At 44.7% G+C, this 15,241-nt stretch overlaps 1 pseudogene across 1 annotated transcript; it reads left to right on the top strand.

The window, feature by feature from the left end:
• Positions 1-3,753: 3,753 nt before the first annotated feature.
• Positions 3,754-7,791, top strand: LOC308645043 (AN1-type zinc finger protein 3-like; annotated as a pseudogene). The gene is made up of 3 exons (XR_014024397.1): positions 3,754-4,054; positions 5,591-5,938; positions 6,001-7,791. The product of XR_014024397.1 is annotated as an AN1-type zinc finger protein 3-like (transcript).
• The last annotated feature ends 7,450 nt before the right edge of the window (positions 7,792-15,241 follow it).

Here is a 15,241-nt window from a genome sequence, read left to right as displayed (position 1 = left end):
CAGTCTTGTTAAGTTGCTGAGACTGGCTTGGTACTTGCTGTCTTCCTGCCTTAGCCTCCCAAGTCACTGGGATTGCAGGTGTGTGCCACCACCCCTGGTTGGGACCATACTTTCACATGAGCTTTTGAAGGATATTCCAAATCTAAATCATGTATTCCCCCGTGTTCATTTTTTTTTTTTTAAATTTTAAAGTTTAAGGAGCATTGCTGTTCATTCCTTAAGTGTTGTATACATTTCACCAGCAAGACTCTTGGTCCCTGGCTTTATTTGTTGAAAAATTTAACTATCAATCTCATTAGTCAAAGTTTTGCTCAGATTTTCTATATCCTCATGACTGAGTCTTGGCTGTGTATTTCCACAATTCTTTCTACTTCATCTACAATATTTAATTTGTTTATGTACTCCCAGAGACTTAATTTTTTTAAAAAAATTCCTGTGGTTGAACCCAGGTTTTGGTATAGGATAGGCAGGTACTGTACCGTGGAGCTATGTCCCAGCCCTTTGGGGAAAGATAGGAGAAAGATTAAGGAGTAAAATTTTGTTACTGTACCAGGGTCCTCTTATGAAAAAGTGTTAAGAATGTTTCAGCTTCGGGGCTGGGGATGTGGCTCAAGTGGTAGCGCGCTTGCCTGGCATGCGTGCGGCCCAGGTTCGATCCTCAGCACCACATACAAACAAAGATGTTGTGTCCGCCGAAAACTAAAAAATAAATATTAAAATAAAAAAAAAAGAATGTTTCAGCTTGAGGAAAATGCACCTCCTTTTGCTCTAAATTATGATATCTGTCAAAATGGTACTTTTTGTCTGCAGCTCATTTCAGTATTCCTTGCCTTATTACCATGTAAAAGTACATTATTCTGTGTGGTGTTTTCTGTGGGAATCCCAGTGGACATGTGTAGATATCGCTCTACTCATAGGAACAATTCAAGATGTGCTAGCACTTCAGAAATAAGCCTAGGAAGGGCTGGGTGTGGCTCAGTGGTAGACCACTTGCCTCTCATGTGTGAAGCACTGGGTTCAATTCTCAGCACCGCATATAAGTACATGAATAAAATAAAGTTCCATCAACAATAAAAAAATATTTATAAAAAATAATTCTCAGAATTTAACCAACAAAGTGCAAGTTCATGGTTTAATGAGGTCTGTATCATATCACTTAGTCTATATAACAACAAATTGGTAATGCCAAATTAAAATTTTATTTTCCAAGTGAATTTGAATTTTAAAATTTAAATTTATTTTTCCAAACCTTTTGTTTTTTAATAACATGGAGTCTTACTTTCTTGCCCAGACTGGGTTGACCTCCTGACTCAAGTGATTTTCCTGCCTCGGCCTCCTGAATAACTGTGACCACAGGCATTCTAACATACCCAGCTCAAATACAAAATTAAAATCCTTTCAAATAACATTCAACAAAAACATTAACACCCCAGTAACCCATAGCCTAAATCAATAGAAAATCTCCTGTTCATGTACAAACTCATGATCATGTATTACATGCCCTTAAACTTTTAACCATGGCAAAACCAAAGATGAACTGTTTACACTTTATGCAGAATCATTACTGTTAATTCCAACTTTAAACACTTTTCAGGACCTAATCATATGTGGTCATAAACAATAGGCAGCAATACATAATGTTCAGTATTTCTGGAATTAACAGTAATGATTGCCCATAAAGATAAGGTGTAAACAAGGTTCAAAAAGAAAAAAACTTTTTGGCCATGGTTAAAAGTTTAAGGGCATGTAACATGAAGTCATGAGTTTGTACAGACTCTCCTGCCTAGTTGCCAGGAGATACATTCCGGCTGCAAAAAAATACAAATTGTAATAGATCTTCAATGTGCAAGTGCTGCAGAAATCTGGAAACCCACGCTGCTGAGAAAATGGAAACAAAGCAGTTCATTGTATTTTGAGGACACTCTTCTGATTTTCATGCTGGGTTAGTTAGCTTGTTATTACTGTGACCAAAATACCTGACAAGAACAACTTATAGGAAGAAAAGTTTATTTTCATTTATGGTTTCAGAGATTCAGTCCATAGTTGACCAACCTTACGGTTTAGATATTAGGTGACCCCCAAAAGTTCATGTGTGAGATAATGCAATAAAGTTTACAGGTGAAATGATTGGGTTGTGGGCACTTTGACCTAATCAGTGCATTAATCCCTTGTAAGAATTAACTGAGTGGTGACTGTAGGCAGGTGGGGTGTGGTTGGAGGAGGTGGGTCATTGGGACACATCTTGGGGGGGGGGGCTTATATTTTCTTCTTGTTGAGCAGTGCTCTTTATGCTTCCTGATCATGTGGACTAATGCTTGTGGACTAACACTTCTGAAACTGCAAGCTCCCAAATAAACTTTTCCTCCTAAGATTGTCCTGTCAGGACAGTGAAAAAACTGACTAAAACAGCCAGCCCCATTGCTGTGCATCTGAGGTGAGGCAGAACATCAAGCTGGAAGAGGGTGGGGGGGGGGAGGCTTCTCAATTCGTGACAGCTAGGAAGGTGGAGGGGTGGGGCAGGGACAAAAATTGTTTTAAGGATATAGCCCAGAGCCAACTTCCTCCAGCCAGTCCCATCTGCCTACAGCTATCGATGGATTAATCCATTTGCTGGAGTAATCCACTGATGAAGCCAGAGCCCAAATCATTGCTTGCAACTCCCACCTCCAAACCTTGCTGAACTGGGGATCATGTTTTCGAAACATGAACTTTTCAGGGGTCGTTCCAGATCCAAACCATAACATACGGGCTGGAAGCAAATGTTCATGCAGCCTCTAGGAATCTAGCTTCTTCCTGAGTATGTGCTCCAAAACCTGACCAATGCCTTTTTTTTTTTTTTTTTTAGAGAGAGAGAGAGAGAATTTTTTAATATTTATTTTTTAGTTGTCGGCGGACACAACATCTTTGTATGTGGTGCTGAGGATGGAACCCGGGCCGCACGCATGCCAGGTAAGCGCGCTGCCGCTTCAGCCACATCCCCAGCCCCAGATCAATTTCTATTTCTGCTTTCTAAATTTCATGCTAGTTAGGCTATAGGTGAATTCCAATATTAAGAAAGGCATAGATAGAGGCCTCAGTAATGGTTAAGAGTCAAGTAAGACAACGGAGGCTGAGTCTGTATCACGTACTGTGCTGCACTCTTTTTTTTGGGGGGGGGGGGAGGCGGGGTGTACCAGGGATTAAATTCAGAAGCACTCGACCACTGACTCACATCCCTAGCCCAATTTTCTATTTTTATTAGAGACAGGGTCTTACTGAGTTGCTTAGTCCTCGCTGTTGCTGAGGCTGGCTTTGAACTCGCGACCCTCCTGCCTCAGCCTCCCGAGCCGCTGGGATGACAGGGGTGCGCCACCGCGCTAGGACTGTGGTGCCACTTTTCACGTTAACAGTTCCGCGAATAGCTTGGCTCCTACAGGACTCAGGCTTTCCTGCTGCAGTCTAGCCCGGCCTGCGCGCCCCTCTCGCTGTCCATCAGCCTGGAGTCCGTTCACTCCGAGGAGGTAGGGACCACCACGGCCTCGTCCAGCTGCCCAGCGCCAGACAGGGGCCGACCCCCTGGAGGAAGGAAACAGCGCTTCGGGCGTAACCTCAAAGACCTGAAGCGTTGGGCGGGGCCTCGTTCCCGTCCAATCGAGCGCCACCGGAAGTGGGCGGGGCTCGCCGGGTCTCGGAGATCCGGACTCCTTTCTCAGGCTCCTTTGTTATCGCATCTCGCGTCCCAGAGTTTCCTGGGCTGGCTCCGCGAGTGGAGTGATGACCCGCAGTGGTAGTGGGAGCCGTGCGGGAACCGGACACCGGGAAGCGGGGGGCGGTGAGTGCTGGCGGGCCTTCGGAACCGGCCGTGGCGGAACCCGAGCGTCCCGCCTCCCTCTGGAGTCTGGGGCCGAGGCCACCTCTGGCCACGCTCCGCCCGGCCCTCTGTCGCCCCCAGCCCGTGGGGTGGGGCTGGGCCGGCAGCGGGGACAGGTGTCACTTCCTTTCCCCGAGCGGCGACTTGGGCTGGCGGGATCCTCCTCTGGGCTGCTCCGCTGCAGCCGCGCGTCCCCCCAGACTGGTGCGAGACCGTTGTCGGAAGACCCCAGCTCGCCAGCGGGCTTCCTGCGTGGGAGGAGAGGTTCCCGGTGGACTCCAGTCGGTAACAGGGCAGGGTCTGCCGCCCAGCTGAGGGGTCGCCCACGGTAGCAGGCATGAGTTTATTAGAAGGGATGAGTAAAAGGGACGCTTGCAAGGGAGAGAGTGGGTCCTTTAGAGAGGAGGGCCCTCCCCTTAGGCTCTCCAGTTTTTATAGGGGGGTCCCAGGGAAGTTTCTAGAATACTGCCCAGGTCCACCTCTTGACTTTTGGCTGAGAGCAGAATGACATCAGACTTTCAAGTCCCCCGTGTGAATGACAACTCTAGGTCATTTTGGCCCATGTTAACCTGTTCTAAGTGGAACCTCTTACAGATTTTGTGTTTAGGGGAATTATCCTTATTTCCCTGAGTTCTTTGATCTGATCTGTGTAAAAGTCCAGGGTGATTTGTATTTAGATTGATGTTTCTGGCCTGCATTTCACTTGCAGACAACAGGTTGTTTGCTGAAGAATGTAACATATCCTGTTGACTTACATGAGGCAGGGCTGCAGGTAAATTCCTTTTCTTTTTTTCTTTGTTTGGTATCGGGGATTGAACCCAGGGCCCCTAACTACTGAGCCAGATCCCCATCCCTTTTAATTTTAAATTTTTTAAAATTTATTTTTGGGGTATTGGGGCATTGAACTCAGGGGCACTTGACCATTGAGCCACATCCCCAATCCTATTTTGTATTTTATTAGAGACAGGGTCTCACTGAGTTGCTAAGCACATTGCTAAATTGCCGAGGCTGGCTTTGAACTCCCGAGCCTCCTACCTCAGTCTTCCCAGCCGCGGGATTACAGGAGTGTGCCACTGCCCCCAGCCCTTTTTATTTTTTATTTTGAGACAGGGTTTTTCTAAGTTGTATAGGCCCTGACAGGAGTGGTACTTGGTGCGCACCGCAAGGTGGAGAAAGAGTTGATTTACCAGGTAAATAGGTGTCTTTTGCACTGGGTTGGTTTCTGCTTTTCTTCAGAGACTCCCCAGTTCCATCTTTTTTAGAAGACAGTTACATGTTTTTTTTCAAAGTGCCATGGGCACCTCCTTCCTACTCTTCAGCCTTCTAGTAAAGCTTCTCATTGAAATTTTCACACTGAAATGAATGATATTTGGTTGTGTAGCTTTCCCCCTTACAGACCATGACATGTCGATGGGAGTTGAAAAAATGAATTATAATGCATACCTATGGAATCTTGATTTGGGCCCTTAAAATGGTTTTAACTTAGATTCATTATTTTAATGCTTAATAAAAAGAACTGGGGAGCACAAATGTCATGGGATTTTTTTGTGAGTTGAATCCATAAATTTTGGATAGAATGGTTCCTGTGTTAGAGCTAGTGGTACAGTCCTGAGTATAGGAGTGTCTCTCTTTTGCCATTTGTATATTTGTAAATTAAAACCTTATTTGGGGCCCCGGACTCGCGCCCGCAGGCGCGCCCGCTCCCTCCCCCTCCCCCTGCCCCCAAGACCCCCTACGCAGCCTCCTTCGAGCGGGGCCCAGGCCCACCGCTGCCGCCACCGAACTCAGCCGCTGCCGAGCACCATGGGAGACGCAGCCTGCCACCGCGCTGTCCCTGCCCGCGCTGTCCCTGCGGCTTCTGGGGGTCCAGCAAGACTATGAATCTCTGTTCCAAATGCTTTGCTGATTTTCAAAAGAAACAACCAGACAATGATTCCGCTCCAAGTACAAGTAACAGCCAATCAGATTTGTTTTCTGAAGAGACCACCAGTGACAACGATAATACCTCGATAACCACGCCAACTCTTAGTCCCAGCCAGCAGCCGCTTCCGACAGAACTGAATGTAAATTCACCGAGTAAAGAGGAATGTGGGCCATGCACAGACACAGCTCATGTGTCGTTACACCAACCAAAAGATCCTGTGGTACAGATTCACAGTCTGAGAATGAGGCTTCACCAGTGAAACGGCCACGACTACTGGACAGTACTGAACGGTCTGAGGAAACCAGCCGATCTGAACAGAAGAGTGCCAAACCAAACTGGAGCTGGTACAGCAAGAATTGGGATCGTGTCGCTGTGGTTACGTGTTCTGTATGTTACATCGCCTCCCCGAGCAGCATGACTGCACATTCGACCACATGGGCCGCGGCCGAGAGGAAGCCATCATGAAAATGGTGAAACTGGGCCGGAAAGTGGGGCGCTCCTGCCAGCGCATCGGGGAGGGGTGCTCCTGAAGGCCAGGCATGGCCACCACATGACGCTGTTCTTAGTTCACTAATGTTAGCCTTATTTAGGACAAAGTGAGCCAGACACCTTGTACTGGGCACGCATCAGACTACAGCCAGTCCGTTTCCTTTCTTTAGCCAGCCATCCTGGTACTGTAGTTTAGGGGTTGATGGTGGTTGAAATTGATTTCTGGCTGGTTACTAAGGTGCCTGCTAGCCATTGTATAAAATTAAAACATGAACAATATTTTTTTTTGAGCATGGCTAGTGGATTTAAAACAACACATACCTGTCACTGCTGGAGTCAAACTTATAAAAAGCCTTAAGCGAAAAGTGTTCCAGACGGAGACTCTGAGTTTAGAGGAGTAGAAACTGGTGTTACAGTTCCACGACGCACATGGCTTTGCCAGAAACTCTGTTTAATGTTTGGCCTTTCACCTCTTCACTTACCCTTAGTCCCAGGAGCCAGGATACCTGATGGCCACGCGTGCCTTGGCCATGGGAGGCTGCTGATGGCCATGTGGCTGGGCTGGGTGGTGGCCTCGCTCTCCCACACAGCTGGAAATGGGGGGCAGGGGACAGATTCTTATGGAAATTTTTTTACCTGACTTGCTATGAAAAAAAACTCATCACACAGAAGAGAAACAATAACCTCACCTCGAAAATTAGCTCCACTCAAGACTAGTTCATGCACGAAACCCACCTTTTCTATACAGGATCCGCAGTCATGAGCAGCACCCAGCCAGCGTGTACCCTGACCCCAGTGGCTCTGGTTGCCATTGCTAACCGCAGGGATCTGGCAGTTGATCTAAGGCCCGTGGCAGCACAGCACTGTGGCTGGGGTCTACAAACTGGCTTCTGCAGCCAGATTTCATATTGGAAGTTTTTACAAAAGACATTTCATAGCCACCAGGAATCAATCAGTAGTAGTGTTGGGGAGCAGCTGGGGATGCTGCTGCCACAGCCTCGGTCCCTTCCACCCAGAGCCCACTTGCCCTTCTGGGGCTAAGAGGATGGTGCCGTGGCCCCCGCTCCTTCCCATGCGGTCCGTAGTTGGACAGCCATCCGCCTCTGCCACGTGGCAGGCTTGGGAAGGGGAGGCAGCCTGCCTCACCAGAGTGTGGGTTGGCACCTCTAGAGCAGTGGCTGTGGCTGTGGCAGGAGGTGGGGAGGGCAGGTCTCCTACCCATTCCTCTGTGTGGGCAGAGAGGTTCAGTAGCCACAGTTGCTCAGCCAGTGGGGAAGAGGGGTGGTGGGCCTGGTTGCCTTGTTAGGAAATCGTTAACAGTCAGCGGAGGGTCTGGCTGGGGAGTCAGGACTAGGATTCCCTTGGAGGCCCCAATCAGGTGGTGGTTGTGCCAGTGCCCCCCCCCCCCACCTTGTGGTCCCAGTCAGAGAGGGCAGGAGGCTTCTGCCGAGGCTCCGTGGTCTGCCCACACACAGGCTACTGATGGAACAGTTTAACCCAGCAGTTTTCTTGTATCCCACACCATACAGTTCAACTACTCTGTCTGCAAATTGTCAGCAGAACACCTGCAGCTGCAAATGTTTTTCAATCCAAAATAATGAAATAGGAAATCATGCTCTTCCCAGTCTCCTGCCCCCACCCCACCTCCACCCCCACCCCCACCCGAGTGGAATCCGCTGCAGAATCTCCAGCCTTAATTATTGCTTCAGGACCCAGACCTTGCTCTAGGGCAGCCCAGGGCAGAGGGGCCAGGTCTGCCCAGCGTTTACCACTGTTGTCAAGCCACGGCCCTCTGTCCACTACATGGCCATCCTCAGTGAGGCGCCCGCCTAGGCCCCCCGCCAAGCTCTATCCGGAAGAGGCTGCAGGTGTGTGCCCTTCCTGGCCCTCCTCAGGCCCCAGCAGCTGCTGCTTGGAGGCAGCAGAGGGAAGGAGGTGCTCTGGGTGCCACCGCACACAGGGCCCACGGCCCACGTTCACTTCCTGACAGTAGAGCCGGGTGGGGGAGGAAGGGCTTGTTCCCCTGCAGTATCTGTTCTGTGAAGTTTGTTAAATGTAAGGAAAGCTTAAATTCTTGTATCTTTAAAGAGAAAATCTTATTTAACCCTTTTGTGTTTTAGATTTACTTACACACATAGCCTAGAGCTCAGTTTTAGTTTTAACATTGTGAAACTATTAAAAGAATCTTGTAACTTTATTCTTTTTTTCTCCTGCTAAAAAAAATTAAACGAATCATATGAAAATAAAATAAAATAAAATAAAACCTTATTTGGGGCTCGGGATGTGGATCAAGCAGTAGTGTGCTTGCCTGGCATGTGCAGGGTGCTGGTTTCAATCCTCAGCATCACATAAAAATAAAATAAAGATGTTGTGTCCACTGAAAACTAAAAAATAAATATTAAAAAATTCTCTCTCTCTCTCTCTCTCTCTCTCTCTCTCTCTCCCCCCTCTCTCTTTAAAAAAAAAAAAAGAAAAAAAAACCTTATGTTGGGGCTGGGGTTGTGGCTCAACAGCTCGCTTAGCACCTGTAAGGCACTGGGTTTGAACCTCAGCACCACATAAAAATAAAATAAAGATATTGTATTCACCTAAAAATAAAAAATAAAAAAAAACCTTATGTGCCACAGCCCGGCTGGCTGGGCAAAATAACCTGGGGGTGACGAGCAACTTGTGTCACAAAGACAATACAACATTTCAAGACAAAACAAGACACAAACATACTGTATCAGTCTTCATTTTAATAGCCTTTTGCTGCAACTTTTTTCCGGATAATCCTTCTTCTTCTGAACTTTCTTTTTCTTTCTGACTAGAGTTCCTGGGCTTCCATCAACACATGCCCTAACTATTCTTGGTTCCACTGGGGTGCCTCTTTCCCTTATCAATTTACCTAACACCCCTTCCATATTTTCGTCTCAAAATGGCCATTTTTCCTCTCGCCCTATCTAGGGATGAGCAGATTTGCTCCCGTCCTATGTATGGACGGGCAGCTTTTTTTTTCGTCATTTACCCCCCCCCCGAGTGTCCCGGGGCTCCCCGTAAAGGGCCACCATCTGCCACAGTCTGGCTGCAGCAAAATAGCCGCTGGGTGACGAACAACTTGTGTAGATTGATGCAGCAGGAGTGGAAGCCGTTTATTGTACGACAACAGAGGTATTTATACATTCCACACAGCTTATCTTAATTAACATAAAATAGATACAGCAGTCAACCAATAAGGAATCTCCACACTTAATGCCTCGCTGGCATTACTTTACAAACCACTCCCTCTGGCATTTTGCCAGGCGCCATCTTTTTTTTTTTTAATATTTATTTTTCAGTTCTCCGCAGATACAACACCTTTGTACGTGGTGCTGAGGATCGAACCCGGGCCGCACGCATGCCAGGCGAGCGCGCTACCGCTTGAGCCACATCCCCAGCCCGCCAGGCGCCATCTTGACTTGTTTACAGACTCTAACACTTATGTATATGATATTTCAGAAATAGGAATCAAGTTCAGATTCCAAGTGTCCCTTGTCTGAGAGATGGTCATATGACCTTAGTTCTACATACTGTTTATACCCACCTGTCCTTTCCTTGTGGATGTAAGTAATATGATGAAAACGCCGTGGTTCTCTCAATTTCTTGGAAGATAAGGGAGCAGTAATTAAAATAAAGATGTTGTGTCCTTCTTAGTTTCTTCTGTGGGTTAATTTCCTGACCCTACCCAGTGACATGAGTTTCTCTTGAACTTCATGGAGGTATCCTCAGTACTGGTTTGTTCCTCATCTTTTCAGTTCTGAGGATTTGCTCCTTTAGCAGAAGATCCAGTTTGCAGGGCTGCTAGTCCAGAAGGACACAGAAGCTCTGTGTCCTCCCACATTTACTCTGCCCGTGTATGTGTTCCACTTGGTTGAAGTAAGTGGTCCTCTGTAATAGACTGATAATACTAAGTAAAGCCCTCTCCCAAATTCCAAGAGTCATTCTAGTGAATTATTTGCCAAAGAACATTAAAGGAACCCATGAATTTGTGGTTGACTGGGCATTAATGTGAATAGCTCTGGTACCTGTTGTGGTTACGTCTGATGACTTGTGGGACTGAGCCCTTAACCTGACACATACTCCAGATAGTGAACACTGTTGGAATCATCAAGATTCATAACTGGAGCCAGATGTGGCAGTGTACACCTGTAAAATGCCAGTGTACACCTGTAAAATGCCAGTGACTCATTACAATGACCCAAGAGGCTGAGGTAGGAAGATCACATGTTTAAGGTCAGTCTTATCAGCTTAGAAAGACCCTATCTCAAGATTAAAAAGGGGAGAGGAGGCTGGGGAATGTGGGATGGTAGCTCAGTGGCATAGTACTGCTAATTTCAGTCCCCATTGTCCAAAAAAGAAGAGGAGGAAAAAGAGAGGGAAAAAAATAAGAAAAAGTTTTATGCCTCCTCCTGTTCCCCTCCTTGACTCTTCTCTAGATTCCCCATAGATGAACATATTCCTGACTTTTTGGTTATCCCTTATACTATTACTGTGTTTTCTTTACCACTAAGTGCTGTTTTTATTTTGTTTTGTCTTTAATTTTGCCTCCTTTTATCTTTTTATAAATGTGGTTGAAGTAAGTGGTCCTCTGTAATATACTATAATACTAAGTAAAGCCCTCTCCCAAATTCCAAGAGTCATTCTAGTGAATTATTTATCAAAGAACATTAAAGGAACCCGTGAATTTGTGGTTGACTGGGCATTTATGTGACTAGCTCTGGTACCCTGTTGTGGTTATGTCTGATGACTTGTGGGACTGTGGGTTATAGTGCAAATATTTGCCTTCACTTGTTTCTTTGCCTCAGTGTGGTTCAACATCCTAGTGTTTTGGTTTCTGATCATCTAATTTCTTCATTCTTTCCAATGGTTATGGTATTTTAGTTTTTAAAATATATTTTTGGTCTTGTGAAAAATGCCTGTTCTTTCACGTTTGTGTAAATTTGTAAATTCAATCCAGAATAAACACTCAGGACATTGGAGAAACTTTACTGGGTTGGGGTTCAAGGTCAAGATCACAATTTCAAGAAGGAGCAGTGGGGTTTAGCCATTGATCCTCCACTCCATTCCTCTGCTTACTTGTTCATGATGGATACCAACATATGGGATTATCTAGTTGATTAACTTCTGTCCTTCTAATCCTGTGAACACATCTGATATGGCACATCTTCTTTGCCTAAGAGTTATAGCATTTTGCACGTATACATTTTTATCTTCTGTTAAATGTATGTGGTAATAATTTTCACTCTTTAAATCTGTGTTCAGCTGGGTGTGGTGGCATGTGCCTGTAATCCCTCAGATTCTAGAGTCTGAGGCAGGAGGATCACAAGTTCAAAGCCAGACTCAGCAACTTAGCAAGACATTTAGCAACTCAGCAAGACCCTGTATCTAAATAAAACATAAAAAAGCACTGGGGATGTGGTTCAGTGGTTAAGCACCCCTGAGTACAATCCCCAGTACCCACCACCACCCCACAGAAAAATTCTGTGTTCATTCATTTTACTGTGGCATTAATTCTTTTATTGACCTCATTTTGCAATTATTTTATTCTATGTTTGTTGTAACTCTCTTTATGTTAATATATATCAATCTGTCAGTCTCTTTTATGTCTTGTCCTTTTTCTGTAAGATCTTGGGGACATTGAGTTCTCTCTGAGAACATCTTCTTTTTTTAAATTTATTTATTTATTTTTTTAGTTTTCAGCATTCACAACATCTTTGTTTGTATGTGGTGCTGAGGATCTAACCCGGGCTGCACGCATGCCAGGCGAGTGCGCTACCACTTGAGCCACATCCCCAGCCCCTGAGAACATCTTCTGAGACTATGTTTTGCCTTGTTTCACTTTCACTACTATGGGTATCAGTGAAATCCCTCAGGAATTGCAACTTTTTTTGTGTTTCTGGAAATAGAGCCCAGGGCACTCTGCATTGAGCTGTATCTGCAGTCATTTATTTATTTATTTTGAAGTACTGGGGATTGAACCCAGGGGTGCTACACCACTGAGCTACATATCCAGCCCTTTATGTATTTTATAATATATATATATGTATATTTAATTTTTTTTCAGTTATTGATAGACCTTTATTTTATTTATTTTTATGTGGTGGTGAGAATCAAATCCAGTGTTTCACATATGCTAGGCAAGTTCTTTACCACGGGCTACAACCCCCAGCTCAATGTATTTTTTAATTTTGAGAGGCTCTCACTAGGTTGCTGAGGCTTTGCCATCCACCTGCCTCAGCTTCCCAGGTTGCTGGGATTCTGGGCACGTGCCATTGTACCTGGCTGGAAATTGCATCTCTTAACCTGATTCTCAATGTAAGAGAAGCCCAAGGTACACTGTTGGGTCTTCTAGAAAGAGTTCTTTGAGTGTGGTGTTTTCCCAGCACGTGTGTGTGCATGTGTACACGTGTGCTAAAATTGTGTTGGAAGTTGCCCTGAGGCTCCTGAGTGTGGAGATTTTTGAGAAAGACTGTGTTACTCTGCTTTTTCCCTCTTACCTGATCTCTTCCCAGTAATTGCACACTGCTATAAAAAGGGACAGAGGAAAAAATGATAAATGGCCTGTAATATTACACCAATAAGTTAAAATGAATTCTTTTGCTGAGACACATGGTGGGTTAATCAGGAACAGGATGGAGGTTTTTCACAAAAGGAATTGACAGTCATAATTTGTGTAGCATTTCTCTCATTTCCCCAAGGTAAAGTGGACCCTCCCATTAGAGAGCAATGACACTTGTAGTGACCACAGTAAAACTGAACAGATCCTTTCCCTGTGTTCTTGGGTCTGGTAATTTATGAGGAAGTGAGTGTGAGCACAGATTAAAATTCTCTGTGTGATCCACCTGCTCCACCTCCTGAGTAGCTGAGACACAGGCATGCCCTCAGCACACCCAGCCAGAAACCGCCATTTTGTTTCATTGTAAATGGGCAGAAATTGCAACTCTTTTTTTTTTTTTTTAAGAGAGGGAGAGAGAGAATTTTTTTAACATTTATTTTTAGTTTTCAGCGGACACAACATCTTTGTTTGTATGTGGTGCTGAGGATCGAACCCAGGCCGCACGCATGCCAGGCGAGTGCGCTACCGCGTGAGCCACATCCCCAGCCCTGAAATTGCAACTCTTAACCTGCTTCTCAATGTAAACAAGACCCAGGGTACACTGTTTTATCTTCATGGATTACAGGATAAATGTTTGCAGACTACAGAGCGTGTGTGTCTTGTGCATCTATATCATTCCCTCCTGTTACAAATTTGTCTAGGATGTTTCAGGACTCAGTGGTCTTACGGGATGTGGTTATAGACTTCAATCAGGAGGAGTGGGCTCTGCTGGATCCTTCCCAGAAGAAACTCTACAGAGATGTGATGTCGGAAACCTTTAGCAACTTGTCCTCTCTAGGTAATAACCAGACATCTTTGGCTTAGTCGGAAAATGTCTTTATTTATCCCTCCCTCACTTCCTCCCTCTTTCTTTCTTCATTTTCATTTACTTACTTTCTCTCTTTTCTTCCTATCTTCTTCCTTTCTTCTTTCTTCCCTCCCTGCATTTCCTTCCTTCTTCCCAAGGCCCTCACCCATGCTATTCAAGGGCTGTGCCACTGAATTACACTGCTGCCAAGAAAAAGTGTTTCTTACCCATGAACTTTGTTCCACAATTGGGAACAAGGAAGAGGAATACCATGGTGTATCAATTCAGGCATGTCCTAACCATTCCGAACCTGGAAGCTAGTCAGTCGCATTTCTGTAATCCTAATAACTCATGGTGATTGTCTGTCTCTGCATTTTAGGAAAATTGTTACAAGACAAGAACTGTGAAGATTGCTACAGAAATTTTGAGGGAAAGTTAAGGTAATTTTACTCCCAAGTGAAAGCAATGTCCCACAAGAGAATTCTGGTTCATGATTTCTTCCTGAGACAGTGTTCTTGCTAATTGCTGAGGCTGGCTTTGAATTACTTTAGCTTCACCAGTAGGCAAAGAGTACATGCATCTGTCACTATCTAGATAACATGAAATTTTAAAAATAAGAAAACGATATTAAAAAGATCAAATTTATTTACTGAGAATATTTTTTAAACTTAATTTTATTTATTTATTTTTCATGTGATGCTAAGGATCGACCACTTGCTAGGCAAGTGTTCTACTGAGCCATAACCCCAGCCCATACTGAGAATTTTTTAACAAAAAATGTGTACTTCAACATGATATCCATGTTCAGTATTTACAAAATAGAAAATCATATTTTAAAACCATATTCATGGGGCCAGGGATGTGGCTCAAGCGGTGGCGTGCTCGCCTGGCATGCGTGCGGCCTGGGTTGGATCATCAGCACCACATATAAAGATGTTGTGTCTGCCAATAACTAAAAAAAATAAATACTAAAAAATTAAAAAAAAAAAACCACATTCATGAATCTTACTCTTAAAAAATTAAGTTGTGTATTTCAGGTATACACAAATTCAAGTATACAACCCTTTTTTTTTTTTAAATTAATTAATTATTATTATTTTTTTTAATACTGGGGATTGAACCAGGGGTGTGCTCCCACTGAGCTACATTTCCAGTCCTTTTTATTTTTATTTTAGGATTTTTTTTTCTTTTTAAAGAGAGAGAGAGAGAGAGAGAGAGAGAGAGAGAGAGAGAATTTTTTAAATATTTATTTTCCAGTTCTCAGCAGACATAACATCTTTTGTTTTTGTATGTGGTGCTGAGGATTGAACCCGGGCCGCACGCATGCCAGGCGAGCGCACTACCGTTTGAGCCACATCCCCAGCCCCCCCAGTCCTTTTTATATTTTACTGAGAGATAGGGTGTTGCTAAGTTGCTAATGTTGGCTTTGAACTTGTAATTCTTCTGCCTCAGCCTCTCAAGCCACTGGGATCACAGGTGTGCGCCACCGCACCTGGTTTCTCATATTCTGCATTCTATCTATGGCCTCATTCAGCCTCACAATCTGGTTTTTTTTTT

Source organism: Spermophilus citellus, assembly GCF_964194105.1.
Source record: "Spermophilus citellus genome assembly, chromosome: 3".
Classification (NCBI taxonomy): Eukaryota; Metazoa; Chordata; class Mammalia; order Rodentia; family Sciuridae; genus Spermophilus; species Spermophilus citellus.
This window is presented reverse-complemented; position numbering and strand designations above follow the sequence as displayed.